Source organism: Pseudophryne corroboree, chromosome 8 (genome assembly GCF_028390025.1).
Source record: "Pseudophryne corroboree isolate aPseCor3 chromosome 8, aPseCor3.hap2, whole genome shotgun sequence".
NCBI classification, from domain to species: domain Eukaryota; kingdom Metazoa; phylum Chordata; class Amphibia; order Anura; family Myobatrachidae; genus Pseudophryne; species Pseudophryne corroboree.
The window spans coordinates 177,596,968-177,624,914 of NC_086451.1; the positions used below are offsets into that span (position 1 = coordinate 177,596,968).

The window sequence follows — 27,947 nt, forward strand, 5'->3', positions numbered from 1 at the left end:
CGACATGTTTATTTCAGCTCGCTACCCCCAGGGGAAACAAGCTGAAATGTGTGCAAAGAGACCCATTTGGGCAACCAAACGGTGTCTTTTCACGATCGCGCCCATTACTTTATTCAGGTTTAGGTGCTTTGTGCACCTAAACCAGAGTGTAATGGGCGCAATAATTGAGGGCATTTGAATTTCCCTTATATGTGTGTGTGTGATATACACACAGACACACATACTGTATTTCTTTATATAATGGACACCTCAGTTTCTATTCATTCATGTCCTGCCCCCTACTCTGTCAGACCCCTTCCCCTCTACTTTTCTGACCCCAAACGCCACTCATTTTTGTTGAGTGCTGGTGGGCCCATTCAGAATTTTGCTATGGGGCCCACAAAGGTCTAGTTACGCCACTGGGCAGGGTTATAGAGGAGGCGGTGCAAGGCATCCTGGGAACAGTCAAAGCTTTAGCCTGTTGGTGCCTTGGATCAACATCCAACTCTACACCCCGATGTTAGTGTAGTGCCTTTTGGGGTTAAGGTTTTACAGAAAGTTACAGGTTTTTTTAATTTAGTAAAATATGCCCCATTTTAAAGATAGGGCATTTAAATTTGTTGCACCTGTGCAGTACATAGCAGCCTGCAGGGCATGTACAGTGGCTTCATTTGGGTGCACATACATTGCCGGCTCCTGGTCGCAAACTGAAATTATTGTGTGTAAGTGGAATTAGCGGTGTTTATGTCATACAGGGGGGTGGGGGAGGTTTGTGGTTGGCGGGGGGCACGCTGTGCGATTATTATCCTGCATCTATACATACATGCGCTAACACCTGGACATACACTGATGTACCCACACCTAATATCCATACATACACGCCCTGACACCTGGACATACACCAACATTCCCACACCTGCATCTATACATACACATGCTGACACCTGGACATACACCAACATACAAGCACCTGCATCTATATATACACGCGCTGACAAATGGACATACACCGACGTACCCACACTTGCATCTATACATACATGCACTGACATCTGGACATACAAGCACCTGCATCTATACATACACGCGCTGACACCTGAACCTACACTGACGTTCCCACACCTGCATCTATACATACACATTCTGACACCTGGACATACACAGACGTACCCACACCTGCATCTATACATACACGCGTTGACACCTGGACGTACACTGACGTACACACACCTACATCTATATATGCATGGATGCAAATGTGGGTACGTCTGTATACGTCCAGTTGTTAGCATGTGTATGTATAGATGTTAGGTGTGGGTACATCAGTGTATGTCCAGGTGTCAGCACATGTATGTATAGATTCACATGTGGGTACGTTGGTGTACGTTTAGGGGTCAGCGTGTTTATGTATAGATGTTGGTGTGTGTATGTCAGTGTACGTACAGATATAGGTGTGTGTATGTATGCATGTATGTATGTATGTATGTATATGTATAGAGGAAGGTGTGATACATACATATAACACATACATGATAGATACATACATATATCACACACACGATAGATAGATAGATAGATAGATAGATAGAACACATACATACAAGATAGATACATACATACATGATAGATACATATATACACACACATACGATAGATAGATAGATAGATAGATAGATAGATAGATATCACAAACATATATGATTCATACATATATCACACACACATACATGATACATACATGAGAAAGACCTGGGATGGTGATGAGGCCCGGGCCCCCTGCTGATGTTGCGTTGAGGAAGGCAGTGTTCCAGGGCGGATGCCAGTCGGGGAGAGCGCCGCGCAGCCCGGGAAAAATACTGCTGAGGAGCTACATCTGGAAGAGCCCCAGGGAGGGAGAGTGTCACATGCCCCTTCCTGCGCGGCACACTCTGCAGGCCTGCACATGTGAAGGGAGGTCTCTGGCCACACATACTCACCCTGCTGCTGAAGCCCCGCTGCTGTCCTCATCAGCGCTCTCCAGCGGGGAGCGGGGCCAGGATGAACCTCAACCTGTGAGAACTATCTTCATGATCAAGAGATCTCATATGCAAGATAAGTATGTGTTGGGAAAGGGCTGGGGAGGGCGGCTGCTCGGGCACACCCTCGTCAAGTTAAGGAGATTTAACTGAGGAAGCACAAGGGAACTCTCGTCTGAGGACAACAACTGCAGGGAGACCACATCTTTTCAGATGAACATGGGAGGGCGGAAGGCTGCCTAATACTGAAGCACCCTCAGACATTAAACCATATGCAACAACTATTGCAAGCATTCCTGGGGGAAGGTCTGCAGCAGACGGATTTGCATTCGGTGATGTCATCCAAGCAGTGGGCCAAAGTTGGCTGGAACCCTCATCTGTATATGAAAAGAGAAAAGGGGCATGCGGGGCATGGCGGTCTTTTGCGGCGCTTGGATAACCCCAAGTTTGCATTAAACACCCCCACCCTCCTTCGGTGTGGGGCTCATGTTGGCCATGCCCAAGCCCCTGAAGCATTCAAGCTGATTTCTTGCAGCAGCTGGGCACTGTAACAGCTTCAGAGCTGCTCTACAAGACAAGTAAAAGGGTGTGGGCCCTGCAGCACCACCGGTAGTTTGCATACACACATATATAGGACAGCATCTCTTATATGCCCCAGGGTCAATAAAATAGTATCCTTGTCTAGGCTATCCATCCCCTCAGATAAGGCATTTGTCCATGCCGCTACAGCACTACACACCCAGGTCGACGCAATTGCCGGTCTGAGTAAGGTACCTGAATGTGTATAAATGGACTTCAGGGTAATCTCCTGTTTGCGGTCAGCACACTCTTTGAGGGTAGCCGTATCCTGGGACGGGAGGGCTACCTTCTTGGATAAGCGTGTTAATGCTTTGTCCACCCTAGGGGAGGATTCCCATCGTAACCTATCCGTTGATGGGAAAGGATACGCCATAAGAATCCTTTTGGAAATCTGCAGTCTTTTATCTGGAGATTTCCAAGCTTTTTCACATAACTCGTTCAGCTCGTGTGAGGGGGGAAAGGTTACCTCAGGCTTCTTTCCCTTGTACATATGTACCCTCTTGTCAGCGACAGGGGGTTACTCTGTGATGTGCAAAACATCTTTTATTGCCATAATCATAAATCGAATGGATTTTGCCAATTTTGGCTGTAACTTTGCATCATCGTAATCGACACTGGAGTCAGAATCCGTGTCGGTATCTGTGTTAACAAACTGGGATAGTGGGCGCTTATGAGACCCTGACAGTCCCTGCAACATAGGATCAGGCATGGGTTGAGACCCTGACTGTCCCAAAGCTTCTGCCTTGTCTAATCTTTTGTGCAATGAGTTTACACTAGCATTTAAAACATTCCACATATCCATCCAATCAGCTGTCGGCGGAGACACCACATTCATTTGCTCCCGCTCCTCTCTAATATAGCCTTCTTCCTCAGACATGTCGACACACGTGTACCGACACACCACACACACAGGGAATGCTTTTTCTGAAGACAGTTTCCCCACAAGGCCCTTTGGAGAGACAGAGAGGGAGTATGCCAGCACACACCCCAGCGCTATATAACCCAGGAATAAAACAGTAACTTAATGTTTGCCCAGTAGTGCTGCTGTATGTAATTTGCGAATTATGTGCCCCCCCCCCCCCTCTTTTCAACCCTCTTGTCTAACGTGGTATAAGCAGGGTAGAGTCCGGGGAGCTTCCTCTCAGCGGTGCTGTGGAGAAAAAATGGCGCTGGTGAGTGCTGAGGGAGAAGCCCCGCCCCCTCGGAGGCGGGCTTCTGTCCCGCTTAAACTGTAAAATTGGTGGGGGCTCATACATATATACAGTGCCCAGCTGTATATATGTTATATTTTTGCGAAAGAGGTTTATATTGCTGCCCAGGGCGCCCCCCCTGCGCCCTGCACCCTTACAGTGACCGGAGTATGTGAGGTGTATGGGAGCAAAGGCACACAGCTGCAGTGCTGTGCGTTACCTCAGTGAAGATCATGAAGTCTTCTGCCGCCTCTGAAGTCTTCTTTTCTTCTCATACTCACCCGGCTTCTATCTTCCGGCTCTGCGAGGGGGACGGAGGCGCGGCTCTGGGACGGACGGCGAGGGTGAGATCCTGCGTACCAATCCCTCTGGAGCTAATGGTGTCCAGTAGCCTAAGAAGCAGGACCTTGCAACTCAGAGAGTAGGGCTGCTTCTCTCCCCTCAGTCCCTCGATGAGGGAGTCTGTTGCCAGCAGTGCTCCCTGAAAATTAAAAACCTAACAAAATACTTTCTGTCAGAAAGCTCAGGAGAGCTCCTGAAAAGCACCCAGTCTCCACTGGGCACAGTATCAAACTGAGGTCTGGAGGAGGGGCATAGAGGGAGGAGCCAGTGCACACCCAGAACTAAAGTCTTTCTTAAAGTGCCCATGTCTCCTGCGGAGCCCGTCTATCCCCATGGTCCTTACGGAGTCCCCAGCATCCTCTAGGACTTTAGAGAAAATAGGATTTTAATACCTACTGGTAAATCCTTTTCTCTTAGTCCGTAGAGGATGCTGGGCACCCGTCCCAGTGCGTACTGTGTCTGCAGTTATTAAATGGCCCTTAACTCCAGAACATTTATGTGGAGACAACTTTCCTGACTTGACCATCTTCCTTGGATGTTTTCCCCCTGTGTGACTGCTCCCCAGCCTCGGAGGGTTGCATCCGTGGTCCCTAGGATCCCGTCCTGGATCCCAAACCATCGCCCCTCTAGGTGGTGAGAACTGTGCAGCCACCAATGGAGTGAGATTCTGGTCTTGGAAGACAGGATTATCCTCCGGTGCATGTGTAGGTGGGATCCGGACCACTTGTCCAACAGGTCCCACTGGAACACTCTGGCATGGAGCCTGCCAAACTGAATGGCCTCGTAGGCCGCAACCATCTTCCCCAGCAACCGAATGCATTGATGGATTAACACTCTTGCTGGTTTCAGAATTTGTTTGACCAGACTCTGGATCTCCAGAGCCATTCCACTAGAAGAAAACCTCTTCTGTGTCCAGTATCACTCCCAAAAACAACAACCGCGTCATTAGGATATCGGATTTTTCTGTATTTTGGAATAATTGCATACCATAACGAGATATTATGGTGATGGGACCTAAATCTAAGCACAGAATGCATTTATGTTTCATATATACCATATACACACAGCCTGAAGGTCATTTTAGCCAATATTTTTTATAACTTTGTGCATTAAACAAAGTGTGTGTACATTCACAGAATTCATTTATGTGTCATATACACCTTATACACACAGTCTGAAGTTCATTTAATACAATATTTTTAATAACTTTGAGTATTAAACAAAGTTTGTGTACACTGAGCCATCAAAAAACAAAGGTTTCACTATCTCAGTCTCACTCAAAAAAGTCCGTATTTCGGAATATTCCGTATTTCGGAATATTTGGATATGGGATACTGAACCTGTATTACTTTTTTCTGCTACTGGTTCTTTACCTATGCAAACAAGCATCTGACTTGCCTTTCCTATTGCTTTGTTACATTGCTCACCTGAAATAGTAATACTTAGATAGCTTTCCTCTTGCCATTATAATGCCCTTAATATTATAGTTAGCCTTTGTATTTTTGAGACGTGTATGATTTTGCATTTTTTGGCATTAAATGTTGCCATGTTCTTGACCATTCCTCTAGTCCAGGGGCGGAACTGCCAGAGACAACGGAGTCAGTTGCCGCCGGGCTCCAGCCCTAAAGGGGCTTCCTCCATTGCCCTCCGGCTGTTACGTGCCCTTCCTACTAAATAGACAAAGGCGCTACCAGCAGGGTCTCGCAGTTTGTACATTCCATGCCGTAACACCCTTCTTTCCACCTTTTTAAAGACCCAGCCCAGCAGCCTCGCCGCTGCCACCACCGCTAGCTGCAGCACTGCCAGCGGTGGGGTGCCCCTGCTTCTTCTCACACCACAGATAGCTGGGCAGCACTGCAACTGCCTGCCTGATTGCTCCGCCCCCTTCCGGCTCCCAAGCACCTCTGCTGCCCAGTGATCCAGGAGCCTGCTGCTAGGAAGAAGTGGCCGAGCTTCAGCAAGCGAGTCTGGACACTGGCGGAGGAAGCCATGATAACCAGATAATGGGGAGTGGAGAGCCAGTTCCAAGGTAATACTTTATACAGCTGGTTGAGATCCTGGTCGGTGGATATGGATTCCAAGAAAACCCTGGAGGTGCTTCCTTTCAAGGGAGACACTCTCTTTGGAGAAGACCTCAATAAGATTGTAGCTGATCTGGCTACCGCTAAAACAGCTTGCCTACCTAGTATGACTTCTACCACGCAGAAGGCTAAAAGTACTTTCCCTTGGCCCTTTCATCCTCAAGGTAAAGCGTACCCAAGGTCAGGCATACCCAAAGCAAGCTCATGCTTCCAGACCTGCCAAGCCCAGACTGAAGCAAGCCTGGGCTGCCCATCAGCCTGCTTCCAAAACGGACAAGCCTGCCGCATGACGGTGCAGGCCTCCCTCTGGGGGATCCCAGGGTGGGGGGCCCGACTTCTAGGTTTGGCATAATTCTAAGCTAGAGAATTCTGTTTGGAGCTCACCTTGTACTTTGTGAAGAAATAATCAGCATTGTGGCTGAGCAGATACATGTAGTGTGTGGCTGCAAACTGCATGGATCTGCTGCGTTGTAATGCTGATACTTTTTTTTTCAAAGTACCAATAGCTTCATATAATGTTCACAATTTTTATGCAGGATCAAATAGCTCAATAGGTAGGGTGTTTGATTAGAATTCAACAGGTTATAGGTTTGAATCCTGGGTATGGTAGTTTGAGATGTGTTATTTAATAAAGTATGTTGTTCTGACTGCCGGCATCCTATCACCTGGGATATCATACTAAATAAATGGAGTTGATCAATTTTTTTTTATTTTTTTTTTAAACTAGGGACAATTTCCAGATACTTTTCTTTATAACTGAGATTGCCCCCTGGAACTTCACATCAGTTGACAACTATGCATGAGTGGGCAGTGCTTGCTCTGGATCTGCCCACCCATTTATGTGCCGTCATAAAAGAAAGCACAACTGACAGTTATCCTGGGCGTACACTACACAATTATCTGTCAGGCTATCTATCCAGTCTGGATGGATGGAATGAAAATCTGGTAATGTATAGGAGCAAATGTCAATTAACCATTTGCTCCCAAACACTAGAAAAGTGGTCAAAAATGGTCATTACACAAATTGGTTAAACCCAAAATTTAACCAATTTGTTTAGGGGACCATTTTTGTCCATTTTCTAGTGTTTGAGAGTAAATCGTTGATGGTCATTTGCTCACATAGATAACCGGATTTCTATTCCAACCAGCCAGTGTTGGAGATATGGTCTGCCAGATTACATAATGCATACCAGAGCCATAACTAGACTTTTTGGTGCCCTGTGACAGATAATTATATGCCCCCCCCCTCCCCATTTTTGCAATATAGACAAAAGGCGCATGCCTTGTGGGGAAGGGGCATAACAAGATTGGTCTCAGAGAAAGCACATGGGATATGAAGATATATCTAGTATACTTGACACTCAATGGTTTGTGGTTTTGCCGGGGTGCCCTCCTTAAATGCATATACAGTCACACATGGCGTGTTTGTGCAAATGGCATATTAGCAGTCAGCACTAACTGGTGACATGCCATTTGTACAAGTAAGCCATGTGTGACTAGTATATAAACATACTTTATTAAATAACACCTCAAACTATCATACCCAGGATTCAAACCTATAACCTGTTGAATTCTAATCAAATACCCTACCCATTGAGCTACTTGATCCTGCATCTATTCTAACCTCCAAAAACAGATTCAGTTGCATTTTCCAGCGTGTTTTGTTTGCGCCTTTGCAAATGTCTTACATCGACAAACTTATTTAGTACTATTTTGCAAATAGGGTTACATTGTCGCAACATTGTGTTCCCTAATTGCTTGATTTTTTTAAATGCAACAATTGATAAAGACACCTGATAATTGCTCTGTGGAGTCTTATTTTGTGTCTACTTCTTATCTACATTTAATTCCCTACCTCTAATCAAGGCATTTTTAAATGCTGGGGGCTGCCAGGACGTGAGGCCTACCTAGACTTTAGATCTGAATTTGAATGTACTTGTGAACTAACTTAATTTCCTACTTCTAAATTCATTCCTAAATTCACTACTTATATTAATCCTGTAGTTGGGCATTTTGAGCCTTCAATTGTGGGCATTGTTTTGTGTCCAGACCAGCAGCTGGTGGTGTGCATTTTGCTGGAAAGGCATCGAAGACCTCCGATATGCTGCATCTCCTGATGTGTGTCTCCCTCAAGTGGCTGTCAGCAAATGCATGCTAGACACCCCATTCCAAGCTGATTGTGACATCACGGAACATGCATCATAGAACAGGCATGCTAGAATATGGGTCTTCAACCTGCGACCCTCCAGCTGCTGTGGAACTACATATACCAGCATGCCCTGCCTCAGTTTTAGCATACCTTAATAGCAAAACTGTGGCAGGGCATGCTGGGATGTGTAGTTTCACAGCAGCTGGAGGGCCACAGGATGAAGACCCATGTGCTAGAGCCAAGCCGCAGGTACATTGAATGCTAGCAAGCTGAATGTTTAAATCCTTTTTGTTCCGCAGCATTCCAATGCGGAAGATTCCATGGAACCAGAGATTATTCCATTGAGAAGGACATGCTGCCTGGATGACTGCACTGTGCAAATTAAGTCACGGAGCCAGTTGGCTTGTGGGTGGCTCTGGTGACTGGGTGGTTGGGTGGGCGGTGTGTCGGAGGTGGAGCACATGCAAATGAATGTGTATCATCCAGCTAGTGAGAGTGAAAACTCATGCAGGAGTGTGCCTGCTTGTCAGTGGGTTATGCACCTTGCCAGACGTCAAATCTACATGGAGCAGCTGGAGGGGACAAGAGCAGGTTTGCAAAATATAGATAGAAGAGCATATATGCTGGCGCATTCTCCATGATTGTGTCAGCTTATGTTTTGGTGCACTGCACTTTCCTCCATTAAGTTTTAGCTATTTTGGTTAAACGCAAGTGTAGTTGCTTCTCGCCCTTTTGGCTGTGATCTTGTATCGTGGTTAAAGAGTCTGCTGGAGGGATTGTTTTCTTCATTGGCGAGAGACTGAAGATATTCCAGGATGGAAGGCTTGGGAACACTATCCGTTTTTAAGTTGTGGAAGAGTTGAAAGACCGGATTGGACTACATTCTATAGTAAAGGATATCTTTGTATTTATTAATCCTCCCTTTATATGTGTCTGTCTTTCAATAAAGCTTCGGGCTTGTGATTCCCTCACCCTCTTACACTCCACACCCATAGCCTTATTAACTGTTGTATTATTGTATTGTTTAAATGTATAGTGCAGTTCATGATTTATAGTGTAGGCTGGCCTGTGCTGTAGTTCTTGAACTGTACTATACCGACAGCATTTGTATTGTGTTTTATCTGTGCTGCAACACAGTACTTATGTGTGTAATGTTTATGTATGTTTTTTTGCTTCTTTATGTCAATAAAGACTGCTTTTTCAATCCAATATCTGAAAACAATCAATGTTTATCTTTGATGGCAATAGAAGTGGTATGATATTTGCTGCTTTTGAAAGGCAATATCTGATATGTCCCCTATCTGGGAACCATATATTAAATGGCTTTTCAGAAAAGGGAGATGGTAGAAGAGCTTTCAGTACTGGTAGGACCGATGCACATTTCCTATTCTAGCCTCCAAAAACAGATTCAGTTGCATTTTCCAGCGTGTTCTGGATGCGCCTTTGCAAATGTCTTACATCGACAAACTTATTTAGTACTATTTTGCAAATAGGGTTACATTGTTGCAACATTGTGTTCCCTAATTGCTTGATTTTTTAAATGCAACAATTGATAAAGACACCTGATAACTGCTCTGTGGAGTCTTATTTTGTGTCTACTTTTTATCTACATTTAATTCTCTACCTCTAATCAAGGCATTTTTAAGTGCTGGGAACTGCCAGGACGTGAGGCCTACCTAGACTTTAGATCTGAATTTGAATGTACTTGTGAACTAACTTAATTTCCTACTTCTAAATTCATTCCTAAATTCACTACTTACATGAATCCTGTAGTTGGGCATTTTGGGACTTCGATTGTGGGCATTGTTTTGTGTCCAGACCAGCAGCAGGTGGTGTGCATTTGCTGGAAAGGCATCGAAGACCTCCGATATGCTGCATCTCCTGATGTGTGTCTCCCTCAAGTGGCTGTCAGCAAATGCCTGCTAGACACCCCATTCCAAGCTGATTGTGACATCACGGTACATGCATCATAGAACAGGCATGCTAGAACATGGGTCTTCAACCTGCGACCCTCCAGCTGCTGTGGAACTACACATCCCAGCATGCCCTGCCTCAGTTTTAGCATACCTTAATAGCAAAACTGTGGCAGGGCATGCTGGGATGTGTAGTTTCACAGCAGCTGGAGGGCCACAGGATGAAGACCCATGTGCTAGAGCCAAGCCGCAGGTACATTGAATGCTAGCAAGCTGAATATTTAAATCCTTTTTGTTCCGCAGCATTCCAATGTGGAAGATTCCATGGAACCAGAGATCCTTCCATTGAGAAGGACATGCTGCCTGGATGACTACACTGTGCAAATTAAATCACGGAGCTAGTTGGTTTGTGGGTGGCTCTGGTGACTGGGTGGTTGGGTGGGTGGTGTGTCGGAGGTGGAGCACATGCAAATGATTGTGTATCATCCAGCTAGTGAGAGAGAAAACTCATGCAGGAGTGTGCCTGCTTGTCAGTGGGTTATGCACCTTGTCAGACGTCAAATCTACATAGAGCAGCTGGAGGGGACAAGAGCAGGTTTGCAAAATATAGATAGAAGAGCATATATGCTGGCACATTCTCCATGATTGTGTCAGCTTATGTTTTGGTGCACTGCACTTTCCTCCACTAAGTTTTAGCCATTTTTGTTAAGCTCAAGTGTAGTTGCTTCTCGGCCTTTTGGCTGTGATCTTGTATCGTGGTTGAAGGGTCTGCTGGAGGGAGGGATTGTTTTCTTCATTGGCGAAAGACCAAAGATATTCCAGGATGGAAGGCTTGGGAACACTATCCGTTTTTCAGTTGTGGAAGAGCACAGAGGTCGGATTGGACTACATTCTATAGTAAAGGATACCTTTCTATTTATTGCCCCTCCCCTTATATGTGTCTGTGTTACAATAAAGCTTCGGTCTTGTGATTCCCTCACCCTCTTACACTCCACACACATAGCCTTATTAACTGTTGTATTATTGTATAGTTTAAATGTATAGTGCAGTTCATGATTTATAGTGTAGGCTGGCCTGTGCTGTAGTTCTTGAACTGTACTATACCGACAGCATTTGTATTGTGTTTTGGCTGTGCTGCAACACAGTACTTATTAGAGATGAGCGCCGGAAATTTTTCGGGTTTTGTGTTTTGGTTTTGGGTTCGGTTCCGCGGCCGTGTTTTGGGTTCGACCGCGTTTTGGCAAAACCTCACCGAATTTTTTTTGTCGGATTCGGGTGTGTTTTGGATTCGGGTGTTTTTTTCAAAAAACCCTAAAAAACAGCTTAAATCATAGAATTTGGGGGTAATTTTGATCCCAAAGTATTATTAACCTCAAAAAACATAATTTACACTCATTTTCAGCCTATTCTGAACACATCACACCTCACAATATTATTTTTAGTCCTAAAATTTGCACCGAGGTCGCTGTGTGAGTAAGATAAGCGACCCTAGTGGCCGACACAAACACCGGGCCCATCTAGGAGTGGCACTGCAGTGTCACGCAGGATGGCCCTTCCAAAAAACCCTCCCCAAACAGCACATGACGCAAAGAAAAAAAGAGGCGCAATGAGGTAGCTGACTGTGTGAGTAAGATTAGCGACCCTAGTGGCCGACACAAACACCGGGCACATCTAGGAGTGGCACTGCAGTGTCACGCAGGATGTCCCTTCCAAAAAACCCTCCCCAAACAGCACATGACGCAAAGAAAAAAAGAGGCGCAATGAGGTAGCTGACTGTGTGAGTAAGATTAGCGACCCTAGTGGCCGACACAAACACCGGGCCCATCTAGGAGTGGCACTGCAGTGTCACGCAGGATGTCCCTTCCAAAAAACCCTCCCCAATCAGCACATGATGCAAAGAAAAAGAAAAGAAAAAAGAGGTGCAAGATGGAATTATCCTTGGGCCCTCCCACCCACCCTTATGTTGTATAAACAAAACAGGACATGCACACTTTAACCAACCCATCATTTCAGTGACAGGGTCTGCCACACGACTGTGACTGATATGACGGGTTGGTTTGGACCCCCCCCAAAAAAGAAGCAATTAATCTCTCCTTGCACAAACTGGCTCTACAGAGGCAAGATGTCCACCTCATCTTCACCCTCCGATATATCACCGTGTACATCCCCCTCCTCACAGATTATCAATTCGTCCCCACTGGAATCCACCATCTCAGCTCCCTGTGTACTTTGTGGAGGCAATTGCTGCTGGTCAATGTCTCCGCGGAGGAATTGATTATAATTCATTTTAATGAACATCATCTTCTCCACATTTTCTGGATGTAACCTCGTACGCCGATTGCTGACAAGGTGAGCGGCGGCACTAAACACTCTTTCGGAGTACACACTTGTGGGAGGGCAACTTAGGTAGAATAAAGCCAGTTTGTGCAAGGGCCTCCAAATTGCCTCTTTTTCCTGCCAGTATAAGTACGGACTGTGTGACGTGCCTACTTGGATGCGGTCACTCATATAATCCTCCACCATTCTATCAATGTTGAGAGAATCATATGCAGTGACAGTAGACGACATGTCCGTAATCGTTGTCAGGTCCTTCAGTCCGGACCAGATGTCAGCATCAGCAGTCGCTCCAGACTGCCCTGCATCACCGCCAGCGGGTGGGCTCGGAATTCTGAGCCTTTTCCTCGCACCCCCAGTTGCGGGAGAATGTGAAGGAGGAGATGTTGACAGGTCGCGTTCCGCTTGACTTGACAATTTTGTCACCAGCAGGTCTTTCAACCCCAGCAGACCTGTGTCTGCCGGAAAGAGAGATCCAAGGTAGGCTTTAAATCTAGGATCGAGCACGGTGGCCAAAATGTAGTGCTCTGATTTCAACAGATTGACCACCCGTGAATCCTTGTTAAGCGAATTAAGGGCTGCATCCACAAGTCCCACATGCCTAGCGGAATCGCTCCGTGTTAGCTCCTTCTTCAATGCCTCCAGCTTCTTCTGCAAAAGCCTGATGAGGGGAATGACCTGACTCAGGCTGGCAGTGTCTGAACTGACTTCACGTGTGGCAAGTTCAAAGGGCATCAGAACCTTGCACAATGTTGAAATCATTCTCCACTGCACTTGAGACAGGTGCATTCCATCTCCTATATCGTGCTCAATTGTATAGGCTTGAATGGCCTTTTGCTGCTCCTCCAACCTCTGAAGCATATAGAGGGTTGAATTCCACCTCGTTACCACTTCTTGCTTCAGATGATGGCAGGGCAGGTTCAGTAGTTTTTGGTGGTGCTCCAGTCTTCTGTACGTGGTGCCTGTACGCCGAAAGTGTCCCGCAATTTTTCTGGCCACCGACAGCATCTCTTGCACGCCCCTGTCGTTTTTTAAAAAATTCTGCACCACCAAATTCAAGGTATGTGCAAAACATGGGACGTGCTGGAATTTGCCCATATTTAATGCACACACAATATTGCTGGCGTTGTCCGATGCCACAAATCCACAGGAGAGTCCAATTGGGGTAAGCCATTCCGCGATGATCTTCCTCAGTTGCCGTAAGAGGTTTTCAGCTGTGTGCGTATTCTGGAAAGCGGTGATACAAAGCGTAGCCTGCCTAGGAAAGAGTTGGCGTTTGCGAGATGCTGCTACTGGTGCCGCCGCTGCTGTTCTTGCGGCGGGAGTCCATACATCTACCCAGTGGGCTGTCACAGTCATATAGTCCTGACCCTGCCCTGCTCCACTTGTCCACATGTCCGTGGTTAAGTGGACATTGGGTACAACTGCATTTTTTAGGACACTGGTGAGTCTTTTTCTGACGTCCGTGTACATTCTCGGTATCGCCTGCCTAGAGAAGTGGAACCTAGATGGTATTTGGTAACGGGGGCACACTGCCTCAATAAATTGTCTAGTTCCCTGTGAACTAACGGCGGATACCGGACGCACGTCTAACACCAACATAGTTGTCAAGGACTCAGTTATCCGCTTTGCAGTAGGATGACTGCTGTGATATTTCATCTTCCTCGCAAAGGACTGTTGAACAGTCAATTGCTTACTGGAAGTAGTACAAGTGGGCTTACGACTTCCCCTCTGGGATGACCATCGACTCCCAGCGGCAACAACAGCAGCGCCAGCAGCAGTAGGCGTTACACGCAAGGATGCATCGGAGGAATCCCAGGCAGGAAAGGACTCGTCAGACTTGCCAGTGACATGGCCTGCAGGACTATTGGCATTCCTGGGGAAGGAGGAAATTGACACTGAGGGAGTTGGTGGGGTGGTTTGCGTGAGCTTGGTTACAAGAGGAAGGGATTTACTGGTCAGTGGACTGCTTCCGCTGTCACCCAAAGTTTTTGAACTTGTCACTGACTTATTATGAATGCGCTGCAGGTGACGTATAAGGGAGGATGTTCCGAGGTGGTTAACGTCCTTACCCCTACTTATTACAGCTTGACAAAGGGAACACACGGCTTGACACCTGTTGTCCGCATTTCTGGTGAAATACCTCCACACCGAAGAGCTGATTTTTTTGGTATTTTCACCTGGCATGTCAACGGCCATATTCCTCCCACGGACAACAGGTGTCTCCCCGGGTGCCTGACTTAAACAAACCACCTCACCATCAGAATCCTCCTGGTCAATTTCCTCCCCAGCGCCAGCAACACCCATATCCTCCTCATCCTGGTGTACTTCAACACTGACATCTTCAATCTGACTATCAGGAACTGGACTGCGGGTGCTCCTTCCAGCACTTGCAGGGGGCATGCAAATAGTGGAAGGCGCATGCTCTTCACGTCCAGTGTTGGGAAGGTCAGGCATCGCAAACGACACAATTGGACTCTCCTTGTGGATTTGGGATTTCAAAGAACGCACAGTTCTTTGCGGTGCTTTTGCCAGCTTGAGTCTTTTCAGTTTTCTAGCGAGAGGCTGAGTGCTTCCATCCTCATGTGAAGCTGAACCACTAGCCATGAACATAGGCCAGGGCCTCAGCCGTTCCTTGCCACTCCGTGTGGTAAATGGCATATTGGCAAGTTTACGCTTCTCCTCCGACAATTTTATTTTAGGTTTTGGAGTCCTTTTTTTTCTGATATTTGGTGTTTTGGATTTGACATGCTCTGTACTATGACATTGGGCATCGGCCTTGGCAGACGACGTTGCTGGCATTTCATCGTCTCGGCCATGACTAGTGGCAGCAGCTTCAGCACGAGGTGGAAGTGGATCTTGATCTTTCCCTAATTTTGGAACCTCAACTTTTTTGTTCTCCATATTTTATAGGCAGAACTAAAAGGCACCTCAGGTAAACAATGGAGATGGATGGATTGGATACTAGTATACAATTATGGACGGACTGCCACGGTTAGGTGGTATAAAAAAACCACGGTTAGGTGGTATATATTATAATAATAATACAATTATGGATGGACGGACTGCCTGCCGACTGCCGACACAGAGGTAGCCACAGCCGTGAACTACCGCACTGTACACTGGTTGATAAAGAGATAGTAGTATACTCGTAACAACTAGTATGACACTATGACGACGGTATAAAGAATGGAAAAAAAACCACGGTTAGGTGGTATATATTATAATAATAATACAATTATGGATGGACGGACTGCCTGCCGACTGCCGACACAGAGGTAGCCACAGCCGTGAACTACCGCACTGTACACTGGTTGATAAAGAGATAGTAGTATACTCGTAACAACTAGTATGACACTATGACGGTATAAAGAATGAAAAAAAAAACCACGGTTAGGTGGTAGGTATATAATAATAAATAATACAATTCTGGTCGGACGGACTGCCTGCCGTGTGCCGACACAGAGGTAGCCACAGCCGTGAACTACCGCACTGTACACTGGTTGATAAAGAGATAGTAGTATACTCGTAACAATTAGGATGACACTATGACGGTATAAAGAATGAAAAAAAAAACCACGGTTAGGTGGTAGGTATATAATAATAAATAATACAATTCTGGTCGGACGGACTGCCTGCCGTGTGCCGACACAGAGGTAGCCACAGCCGTGAACTACCGCACTGTACACTGGTTGATAAAGAGATAGTAGTATACTCGTAACAATTAGGATGACACTATGACGGTATAAAGAATGAAAAAAAAAACCACGGTTAGGTGGTAGGTATATAATAATAAATAATACAATTCTGGTCGGACGGACTGCCTGCCGTGTGCCGACACAGAGGTAGCCACAGCCGTGAACTACCGCACTGTACACTGGTTGATAAAGAGATAGTAGTATACTCGTAACAATTAGGATGACACTATGACGGTATAAAGAATGAAAAAAAAAACCACGGTTAGGTGGTAGGTATATAATAATAAATAATACAATTCTGGTCGGACGGACTGCCTGCCGTGTGCCGACACAGAGGTAGCCACAGCCGTGAACTACCGCACTGTACACTGGTTGATAAAGAGATAGTAGTATACTCGTAACAATTAGGATGACACTATGACGGTATAAAGAATGAAAAAAAAACCACGGTTAGGTGGTAGGTATATAATAATAAATAATACAATTCTGGTCGGACGGACTGCCTGCCGTGTGCCGACACAGAGGTAGCCACAGCCGTGAACTACCGCACTGTACACTGGTTGATAAAGAGATAGTAGTATACTCGTAACAATTAGGATGACACTATGACGGTATAAAGAATGAAAAAAAAACCACGGTTAGGTGGTAGGTATATAATAATAAATAATACAATTCTGGTCGGACGGACTGCCTGCCGTGTGCCGACACAGAGGTAGCCACAGCCGTGAACTACCGCACTGTACACTGGTTGATAAAGAGATAGTAGTATACTCGTAACAATTAGGATGACACTATGACGGTATAAAGAATGAAAAAAAAAACCACGGTTAGGTGGTAGGTATATAATAATAAATAATACAATTCTGGTCGGACGGACTGCCTGCCGTGTGCCGACACAGAGGTAGCCACAGCCGTGAACTACCGCACTGTACACTGGTTGATAAAGAGATAGTAGTATACTCGTAACAATTAGGATGACACTATGACGGTATAAAGAATGAAAAAAAAAACCACGGTTAGGTGGTAGGTATATAATAATAAATAATACAATTCTGGTCGGACGGACTGCCTGCCGTGTGCCGACACAGAGGTAGCCACAGCCGTGAACTACCGCACTGTACACTGGTTGATAAAGAGATAGTAGTATACTCGTAACAATTAGGATGACACTATGACGGTATAAAGAATGAAAAAAAAACCACGGTTAGGTGGTAGGTATATAATAATAAATAATACAATTCTGGTCGGACGGACTGCCTGCCGTGTGCCGACACAGAGGTAGCCACAGCCGTGAACTACCGCACTGTACACTGGTTGATAAAGAGATAGTAGTATACTCGTAACAATTAGGATGACACTATGACGGTATAAAGAATGAAAAAAAAAACCACGGTTAGGTGGTAGGTATATAATAATAAATAATACAATTCTGGTCGGACGGACTGCCTGCCGTGTGCCGACACAGAGGTAGCCACAGCCGTGAACTACCGCACTGTACACTGGTTGATAAAGAGATAGTAGTATACTCGTAACAATTAGGATGACACTATGACGGTATAAAGAATGAAAAAAAAAACCACGGTTAGGTGGTAGGTATATAATAATAAATAATACAATTCTGGTCGGACGGACTGCCTGCCGTGTGCCGACACAGAGGTAGCCACAGCCGTGAACTACCGCACTGTACACTGGTTGATAAAGAGATAGTAGTATACTCGTAACAATTAGGATGACACTATGACGGTATAAAGAATGAAAAAAAAACCACGGTTAGGTGGTAGGTATATAATAATAAATAATACAATTCTGGTCGGACGGACTGCCTGCCGTGTGCCGACACAGAGGTAGCCACAGCCGTGAACTACCGCACTGTACTGTGTCTGCTGCTAATATAGACTGGTTGATATTTAAAGAGATATTAGTAGTATACAACAATACTATACTGGTGGTCAGGCACTGGTCACCACTCCTGCAGCAAAAGTGTGCACTGTTAATTAATATAATTGTACTCCTGGCTCCTGCTAACAACCTGCAGTGCTCCCCAGTCTCCCCCACAATTAATTATAAGCTTTTAATTTATACATTGATGACTGTGCAGCACACTGGGCTGAGCTGAGTGCACACAGACTGAGTCACACTGTGTGACTGACTGTGCTGTGTATCGTTTTTTTTTTCAGGCAGAGAACGGATATAGCAGAGAGAAGTGAACGGATATATTATATTAAATAAAAGTTAACTAGCAACTGCACTGGTCACTGACTGTGGTAAACTAACTCTGTCTGCGACTCTGCACAATCTCTCGCTCTCTATCTAATCTATCTCTATTCTAATGGAGAGGACGCCAGACACGTCCTCTCCCTATCAATCTCAATGCACGAGTGAAAATGGCGGCGACGCGCGGCTCCTTATATAGAATCCGAGTCTCGCGATAGAATCCGAGCCTCGCGAGAATCCGACAGCGTCATGATGACGTTCGGGCGCGCTCGGGTTAACCGAGCAAGGCGGGAAGATCCGAGTCGCTCGGACCCGTGAAAAAAAACATGAAGTTCGGGCGGGTTCGGATTCCGAGGAACCGAACCCGCTCATCTCTAGTACTTATGTGTGTAATGTTTATGTATGTTTTTTTGCTTCTTTATGTCAATAAAGACTGCTTTTTCAATCCAATATCTGAAAACAATCAATGTTTATCTTTGATGGCAATAGAAGTGGTATGATATTTGCTGCTTTTGAAAGGCAATATCTGATATGTCCCCTATCTGGGAACCATATATTAAATGGCTTTTCAGAAAAGGAAGATGGTAGAAGAGCTTTCAGTACTTGTTTGACCGATGCACATTTCCTATTCTAGCCTCCAAAAACAGATTCAGTTGCATTTTCCAGTGTGTTTTAAATGCGCCTTTGCAAATGTCTTACATCAACAAACTTATTTAGTACTATTTTGCAAATAGGGTTACATTGTTGCAACATTGTGTTCCCTAATTGCTTGATTTTTTAAATGCAACAATTGATAAAGACACCTGATAACTGCTCTGTGGAGTCTTATTTTGCGTCTACTTCTTATCTACATTTAATTCCCTACCTCTAATCAAGGCATTTTTAAATGCTGGGGGCTGCCAGGACGTGAGGCCTACCTAGACTTTAGATCTGAATTTGAATGCACTTGTGAACTAACTTAATTTCCTACTTCTAAATTCATTCCTAAATTCACTACTTACATGAATCCTGTAGTTGGACATTTTGGGACTTCGATTGTGGGCATTGTTTTGTGTCCAGACCAGCAGCAGGTGGTGTGCATTTGCTGGAAAGGCATCGAAGACCTCCGAAATGCTGCATCTCCTGATGTGTGTCTACCTCAAGTGGCTGTCAGCAAATGCCTGCTAGATACCCCATTCCAAGCTGATTGTGACATCACGGAACATGCATCATAGAACAGGCATGCTAGAACATGGGTCTTCAACCTGCGACCCTCCAGCTGCTGTGGAACTACACATCCCAGCATGCCCTGCCTCAGTTTTAGCATACCTTAATAGCAAAACTGTGGCAGGGCATGCTGGGATGTGTAGTTTCACAGCAGCTGGAGGGCCACAGGATGAAGACCCATGTGCTAGAGCCAAGCCGCAGGTACATTGAATGCTAGCAAGCTGAATGTTTAAATCCTTTTTGTTCCGCAGCATTCCAATGCGGAAGATTCCATGGAACCAGAGATTATTCCATTGAGAAGGACATGCTGCCTGGATGACTGCACTGTGCAAATTAAGTCACGGAGCCAGTTGGCTTGTGGGTGGCTCTGGTGACTGGGTGGTTGGGTGGGCGGTGTGTCGGAGGTGGAGCACATGCAAATGAATGTGTATCATCCAGCTAGTGAGAGTGAAAACTCATGCAGGAGTGTGCCTGCTTGTCAGTGGGTTATGCACCTTGCCAGACGTCAAATCTACATGGAGCAGCTGGAGGGTACAAGAGCAGGTTTGCAAAATATAGATAGAAGAGCATATATGCTGGCGCATTCTCCATGATTGTGTCAGCTTATGTTTTGGTGCACTGCACTTTCCTCCACTAAGTTTTAGCTATTTTGGTTAAACGCAAGTGTAGTTGCTTCTCGCCCTTTTGGCTGTGATCTTGTATCGTGGTTAAAGAGTCTGCTGGAGGGATTGTTTTCTTCATTGGCGAGAGACTGAAGATATTCCAGGATGGAAGGCTTGGGAACACTATCCGTTTTTAAGTTGTGGAAGAGTTGAAAGACCGGATTGGACTACATTCTATAGTAAAGGATATCTTTGTATTTATTAATCCTCCCTTTATATGTGTCTGTCTTTCAATAAAGCTTCGGGCTTGTGATTCCCTCACCCTCTTACACTCCACACCCATAGCCTTATTAACTGTTGTATTATTGTATTGTTTAAATGTATAGTGCAGTTCATGATTTATAGTGTAGGCTGGCCTGTGCTGTAGTTCTTGAACTGTACTATACCGACAGCATTTGTATTGTGTTTTATCTGTGCTGCAACACAGTACTTATGTGTGTAATGTTTATGTATGTTTTTTTGCTTCTTTATGTCAATAAAGACTGCTTTTTCAATCCAATATCTGAAAACAATCAATGTTTATCTTTGATGGCAATAGAAGTGGTATGATATTTGCTGCTTTTGAAAGGCAATATCTGATATGTCCCCTATCTGGGAACCATATATTAAATGGCTTTTCAGAAAAGGGAGATGGTAGAAGAGCTTTCAGTACTGGTAGGACCGATGCACATTTCCTATTCTAGCCTCCAAAAACAGATTCAGTTGCATTTTCCAGCGTGTTTTGGATGCGCCTTTGCAAATGTCTTACATCGACAAACTTATTTAGTACTATTTTGCAAATAGGGTTACATTGTTGCAACATTGTGTTCCCTAATTGCTTGATTTTTTAAATGCAACAATTGATAAAGACACCTGATAACTGCTCTGTGGAGTCTTATTTTGTGTCTACTTTTTATCTACATTTAATTCTCTACCTCTAATCAAGGCATTTTTAAGTGCTGGGGGCTGCCAGGACGTGAGGCCTACCTAGACTTTAGATCTGAATTTGAATGTACTTGTGTACTAACTTAATTTCCTACTTCTAAATTCATTCCTAAATTCACTACTTACATGAATCCTGTAGTTGGGCATTTTGGGACTTCGATTGTGGGCATTGTTTTGTGTCCAGACCAGCAGCAGGTGGTGTGCATTTGCTGGAAAGGCATCGAAGACCTCCGATATGCTGCATCTCCTGATGTGTGTCTCCCTCAAGTGGCTGTCAGCAAATGCCTGCTAGACACCCCATTCCAAGCTGATTGTGACATCACGGTACATGCATCATAGAACAGGCATGCTAGAACATGGGTCTTCAACCTGCGACCCTCCAGATGCTGTGGAACTACACATCCCAGCATGCCCTGCCTCAGTTTTAGCATACCTTAATAGCAAAACTGTGGCAGGGCATGCTGGGATGTGTAGTTTCACAGCAGCTGGAGGGCCACAGGATGAAGACCCATGTGCTAAAGCCAAGCCGCAGGTACATTGAATGCTAGCAAGCTGAATATTTAAATCCTTTTTATTCCGCAGCATTCCAATGTGGAAGATTCCATGGAACCAGAGATCCTTCCATTGAGAAGGACATGCTGCCTGGATGACTACACTGTGCAAATTAAATCACGGAGCCAGTTGGCTTGTGGGTGGCTCTGATCACTGGGTGGTTGGGTGGGTGGTGTGTCGGAGGTGGAGCACATGCAAATGATTGTGTATCATCCAGCTAGTGAGAGAGAAAACTCATGCAGGAGTGTGCCTGCTTGTCAGTGGGTTATGCACCTTTCCAGACGTCAAATCTACATGGAGCAGCTGGAGAGGACAAGAGCAGGTTTGCAAAATATAGACAGAAGAGCTCTCCAGCCTAGTTTGCTGTCTGTTTCCACTTCTCTTTTCTTGAGCCGCTCCCTTCTATGCCCTTGCGCACTATCCTGACTTCTCCCATCTGCTTACTTTGTGCCTTCCAACGCACAATGCGAACTACAGGTAGTGCTGCAGGGCCCACACCCTTTTACTTGCCATACAGAGCAGCTCTGGAGCTGTTACAGTGCCCAGCTTCTGCAAGAAATCAGCTTGAATGCTTCAGGGGCTGGGGCATAGCCAACATGAGCCCCACACCGAAGGAGCGTGGAGGTGTTTAATGCGAACTAGGGGTCATCCAAGCGCTGCAAAAGGCCGACATGCCCTGCACGCCCCTTTTCTCTATTCATATGCAGACGAGGGTTGAAGCCAACTTTGACCCACTGCTTGGATGACATCACCATATGCAAATCCATCTGCTGCAGGCCTTCCTCCAGGAATGCTTGCACTAGTTGTTGCATTTGGTTTGTTGTTTGGGGGTGCTTCAGTATTAGGCAGCCTTCTGCCCTCCCATGTTCATCTGAAAATATGTGTTCTCCCTGCAGTTGTTGTCCCCAGATGAGAGTTCCCTTGTGCTGCCTCAGTTGAATCTTCTTTACTTGACAGAGATGTGCCTGAGCAGCGGCCCTCCCCAGCCCTATCCCAAATCATACTTATTTTGCATAGGAGAGACCATGGTCATGAAGATTGTTCTCCCAGGGTGAGGTTCATTCATTGCATTCTGGGTATGCTGACCCCTGTGATTTCCCCAAATGTGGGAAACTTGACTGCATTATTTGTGGTAGTGGGGGACTGTGTTTGTGCTTTCCTCTGGTCAGCTCTGGTAAAAGTCAGATTTCTTTGTCTCAGATCTTCCTCTAGCCTTGTTCTTCTTTCGAGAGTTCCCTTGTGCTGCCTCAGTTGGATCTCCTTTACTTGACAGGGGGGTGCCCAAGCAGCGACCCTCCCCAGCTCTAGCCCAACTCCTACTTACCTGCCAGGTGAGATACTATGATCATGAAGGTGCTTCTCCCAGGACAAGGCTCACCCATTGCACTCTGGGTGTGCTGCCCCTGTGATTTCCCCAAATGTGGGAAACTTGACTGCATAATTTGTGTTTCCACTGGTCGGCTTTCATATAATTCAGATCTCTTTGTCTCAGGTCTCTCTCCAGCCTAGTTTGCAGTCTGTTTCCACTTCTTTTTTTTTGAGCCCCTCCTTTCTATACCCTTGTGCACTATCCTGACTTCTCCTCCTGTCTGCTTACTTTGTGCCTTCCAATGCACAATGCAAACTACAGGTAGTGCTGCAGGGCCCACAAACTTTTACTTGCATTACAGAGCAGCTCTGGAGCTGTTACAGTGCCAAGCTGCTGCAAGAAATCAGCTTGAATGCTTCAGGGGCTGGGGCATTGCAAACATGAGCCCCACACCGAAGGAGGGTGGGGGTGTTTAATGCGAACTAAGGGTCATCCAAGCGCCGCAAAAGGCCGCCATTCCCTGCATACCCCTTTTCTCTTTTCATATGCAGATGAGGGTTCCAGCCAACCGTGCCCACTGCTTGGATGACATCACTGTATGCAAATCCGTCTTCTGCAGACCTTCCCCCAGGAATGCTTGTACTAGTTGTTGCATTTGGTTTGTTGTTTGGGGGTGCTTCAGTATTAGGCAGCCTTCTGCCCTCCCATGTTCATCTGAAAATATGTGTTCTCCCTGCAGTTGTTGTCCCCAGATGAGAGTTCCCTTGTGCTGCGTCAGTTGAATCTCCTTTACTTGACAGAGATGTGCCTGAGCAGCGGCCCTCCCCAGCCCTATCCCAAATCATACTTATTTTGCATAGGAGATATCATGGTAATGAAGACTGTTATCCCAGGGTGAGGTTCATTCATTGCATTCTGGGTATGCTGACCCCTGTGATTTCCCCAAATGTGGGAAACTCGACTTCATTATTTGTGGTAGTGGGGGACTGTGTTTGTGCTTTCCTCTGGTCAGCTCTGGTAAAAGTCAGATTTATTTGTCTCAGATCTTCCTCTAGCCTTGTTCTTCTTTCGAGAGTTCCCTTGTGCTGACTCAGTTGGATCTCCTTCACTTGACAGGGAAGTGCCCGAGCAGCGACCCTACCCAGCTCTAGCCCAACTCCTACTTACCTGCCAGGTGAGATACTATGATCATGTAGGTGCTTCTCCCAGGGCAAGGCTCACCCATTGCACTCTTGGTGTGCTGCCCCTGTGATTTCCCCAAATGTGGGAAACTTGACTGCATAATTTGTGTTTCCCCTGGTCGGCTCTCGTATAATTCAGATCTCTTTGTCTCAGGTCTATTTCCAGCCTAGTTTGCTGTCTGTTTCCACTTCTCTTTTCTTGAGCCGCTCCCTTCTATGCCCTTGCGCACTATTCTGACCTCTCCTGTCTGCTTACTTTGTGCCTTCCAACGCACAATGCAAACTACAGGTAGTGCTGCAGGGCCCACACCCTTTTACATGCTTTACAGAGCAGCTCTGGAGCTGTTACAGTGCCCAGCTGCTGCAAGAAATCAGCTTGAATGCTTCAGGGGCTGGGGCATAACCAACATGAGCCCCACACCGAAGGAGGGTGGAGATGTTTAATGCGAATTAGGGGTCATCCAAGCGCCGCAAAAGGCCGCCATTCCCTGCACATCCCTTTTTTCTTTTCATATGCAGACGAGGGTTGAAGCCAACTTTGACCCACTGCTTGGATGACATCACCATATGCAAATCCATCTGCTGCAGGCCTTCCCCAGGAATGCTTGCACTAGTTGTTGCATTTGGTTTGTTGTTTGGGGGTGCTTCAGTATTAGGCAGCCTTCTGCCCTCCCATGTTCATCTGAAAATATGTGTTCTCCCTGCAGTTGTTGTCCCAAGATGAGAGTTCCCTTGTGCTGCCTCAGTTGAATCGCCTTTACTTGACAGAGATGTGCCTGAGCAGCGGCCCTCTCCAGCCCTATCCCAAATCATACTTATTTTGCATAGGAGATACTATGGTCATGAAGATTGTTCTCCCAGGGTGAGGTTCATTCATTGCATTCTGGGTATGCTGACCCCTGTTATTTCCCCAAATGTGGTAAACTTGACAGCATTATTTGTGGTAGTGGGGGACTGTGTTTGTGCTTTCCTCTGGTCAGCTCTGGTAAAAGTCAGATTTCTTTGTCTCAGATCTTCCTCTAGCCTTGTTCTTCTTTCGAGAGTTCCCTTGTGTTGCCTTAGTTGGATCTCCTTCACTTGACAGGGGGGTGCCCGAGCAGTGACCCTCCCCAGCTCTAGCCCAACTCCTACTTACCTGCTAGGTGAGATACTATGATCATGAAGGTGCTTCTCCCAGGGCAAGGCTCACCCATTGCACTCTGGGTGGGCTACTCCTGCGGTTTCCCCAAATGTTGGACACTTGACTGCATAATTTGTGTTTCACCTGGTCGGCTCTCGTATAATTCAGATCTCTTTGTCTCAGGTCTCTCTCCAGCCTAATTTGCAGTCTGTTTCCACTTCTCTTTTCTTGAGTTGCTCCCTTCTATGCCCTTGCGCACTGTCCTGACTTCTCCCGTCTGCTTACTTTGTGCCTTCCAACGCACAATGCAAACTACAGGTAGTGCTGCAGGGCCCACACCCTTTTACTTGCCTTACAGAGCAGCTCTGGAGCTGTTACAGTGCCCAGCTGCTGCAAGAAATCAGCTTGAATGCTTCAGGGGCTGGGGCATAGCCATCATGAGCCCCACACCGAAGGAGGGTGGAGGTGTTTAATGCGAACTAGGGGTCATCCAAGCACCGCAAAAGGCCGCCATGCCCTGCATGCCAATTTTATCTTTTCATATGCAGACGAGGGTTGAAGCCAACTTTGACCCACTGCTTGGATGACATCACCATATGCAAATCCATCTGCTGCAGGCCTTCCCCCAGGAATGCTTGCACTAGTTGTTGCATTTGGTTTGTTGTTTGGGGGTGCTTCAGTATTAGGCAGCCTTCTGCCCTCCCATGTTCATCTGAAAATATGTGTACCTCCTGCAGTTGTTGTCCCCAGATGAGAGTTCCCTTGTGCTGCCTCAGTTGAATCTCCTTTACTTGACAGAGATGTGCCTGAGCAGCGGCCCTCTCCAGCCCTATCCCAAATCATACTTATTTTGCATAGGAGATACTATGGTCATGAAGATTGTTCTCCCAGGGTGAGGTTCATTCATTGCATTCTGGGTATGCTGACCCCTGTGATTTCCCCAAATGTGGTAAACTTGACAGCATTATTTGTGGTAGTGGGGGACTGTGTTTGTGCTTTCCTCTGGTCAGCTCTGGTAAAAGTCAGATTTCTTTGTCTCAGATCTTCCTCTAGCCTTGTTCTTCTTTCGAGAGTTCCCTTGTGTTGCCTTAGTTGGATCTCCTTCACTTGACAGGGGGGTGCCCGAGCAGTGACCCTCCCCAGCTCTAGCCCAACTCCTACTTACCTGCTAGGTGAGATACTATGATCATGAAGGTGCTTCTCCCAGGGCAAGGCTCACCAATTGCACTCTGGGTGTGCTGCTCCTGCGATATCCCCAAATGTGGGAAACTTGACTGCATAATTTGTGTTTCCCCTGGTCGGCTCTCGTATAATTCAGATCTCTTTGTCTCATGTCTCTCTCCAGCCTAGTTTGCTGTCTGTTTACACTTCTCTTTTCTTGAGCCACTCCCTTCTATGCCCTTGCGCACTATCTTGACTTCTACCGTCTGCTTACTTTGTGCCGTCCAACGCACAATGCGAACTACAGGTAGTGCTGCAGGGCCCACACCCTTTTAGTTGCCTTACAGAGCAGCTCTGGAGCTATTACAGTGCCCAGCTGCTGTAAGTAATCAGCTTGAATGCTTCAGGGGCTGGGGCATAGCCAACATGAGCCCCACACCGAAGTAGGGTGGAGGTGTTTAATGCGAACTAGGGGTCATCCAAGCGCCGCAAAAGGCCGCCATGCCCTGCACGCCCCTTTTCTCTTTTCATATGCAGACGAGGGTTGAAGCCAACTTTGACCCACTGCTTGGATGACATCACCATATGCAAATCCATCTGCTGCAGGCCTTCCCCCAGGAATGCTTGTACTAGTTGTTGCATTTGGTTTGTTGTTTGGGGGTGCTTCAGTATTAGGCAGCCTTCTGCCCTCCCATGTTCATCTGAAAATATGTGTTCTCCCTGCAGTTGTTGTCCCCAGATGAGAGTTCCCTTGTGCTGCCTCAGTTGAATCTCCTTTACTTGACAAGGGAGGCATTTTGGATTTTTTCTTTGGGTACCCTTACACCTGATGGTCTGAATGAGAGCATCGAACTGAACAACATTGGCAGTCTCTGAAGATTTTATCTATTGATTTACCTAATACATTATTTATTGAATATCCATTTATTGTATGTTTAATAAATAAAAAAATTATTAGAAGTAGCTATTTTGGAAACAGCTTTCCTCTTAGGATGAAACTGTATAATCCTGTTGTGTGTGTTCCTTTAAAGTTCTTTAGTAAAATCCACTAGTAATGATGAACATCAGATTTCTTCCTCCATCCTCTTTTTACACTTTCTCTTGGTTCTATATATATTTTTTTTTCTATTTTTATTTTTTTCCCCTCCTTCTCCCAAAAGGCCCCCCTCCCTCCCCCCCCTCCCTGTTTTAAATTTTAAAATCTTTAAATATTTAAATCTTCGAATCCTTAAATTGTCTGTTTAATATTTATTTTTTCTTCAATTCTTTTTGTTGTTTAAACAGCAATGTAGTTATTCCAGGGGTTAAAATAATGAAATATAGAAATAATATTAACAA

At 45.8% G+C, this 27,947-nt stretch overlaps 8 non-coding genes across 8 annotated transcripts; all 8 read left to right on the forward strand.

The window, feature by feature from the left end:
- Positions 1-22,838: 22,838 nt before the first annotated feature.
- Positions 22,839-23,002, forward strand: LOC134950618 (U1 spliceosomal RNA). Its single transcript, XR_010183506.1, has one exon. It is a non-coding gene; the product is annotated as a U1 spliceosomal RNA (small nuclear RNA).
- Positions 23,003-23,154: 152 nt separating this feature from the next.
- LOC134952667 (U1 spliceosomal RNA) lies at positions 23,155-23,317 on the forward strand. The gene has a single exon (XR_010185142.1). It is a non-coding gene; the product is annotated as a U1 spliceosomal RNA (small nuclear RNA).
- A 673-nt stretch (positions 23,318-23,990) lies between these two features.
- Positions 23,991-24,154, forward strand: LOC134951898 (U1 spliceosomal RNA). Its single transcript, XR_010184552.1, has one exon. It is a non-coding gene; the product is annotated as a U1 spliceosomal RNA (small nuclear RNA).
- Positions 24,155-24,306: 152 nt separating this feature from the next.
- LOC134953126 (U1 spliceosomal RNA) lies at positions 24,307-24,469 on the forward strand. The gene has a single exon (XR_010185441.1). It is a non-coding gene; the product is annotated as a U1 spliceosomal RNA (small nuclear RNA).
- Positions 24,470-25,139: 670 nt separating this feature from the next.
- On the forward strand, positions 25,140-25,303 carry LOC134951129 (U1 spliceosomal RNA). The gene has a single exon (XR_010183925.1). It is a non-coding gene; the product is annotated as a U1 spliceosomal RNA (small nuclear RNA).
- Positions 25,304-25,455: 152 nt separating this feature from the next.
- LOC134953369 (U1 spliceosomal RNA) lies at positions 25,456-25,618 on the forward strand. Its single transcript, XR_010185543.1, has one exon. It is a non-coding gene; the product is annotated as a U1 spliceosomal RNA (small nuclear RNA).
- A 671-nt stretch (positions 25,619-26,289) lies between these two features.
- LOC134950891 (U1 spliceosomal RNA) lies at positions 26,290-26,453 on the forward strand. The gene has a single exon (XR_010183729.1). It is a non-coding gene; the product is annotated as a U1 spliceosomal RNA (small nuclear RNA).
- A 152-nt stretch (positions 26,454-26,605) lies between these two features.
- LOC134953265 (U1 spliceosomal RNA) lies at positions 26,606-26,768 on the forward strand. The gene has a single exon (XR_010185530.1). It is a non-coding gene; the product is annotated as a U1 spliceosomal RNA (small nuclear RNA).
- Positions 26,769-27,947: the final 1,179 nt, after the last annotated feature.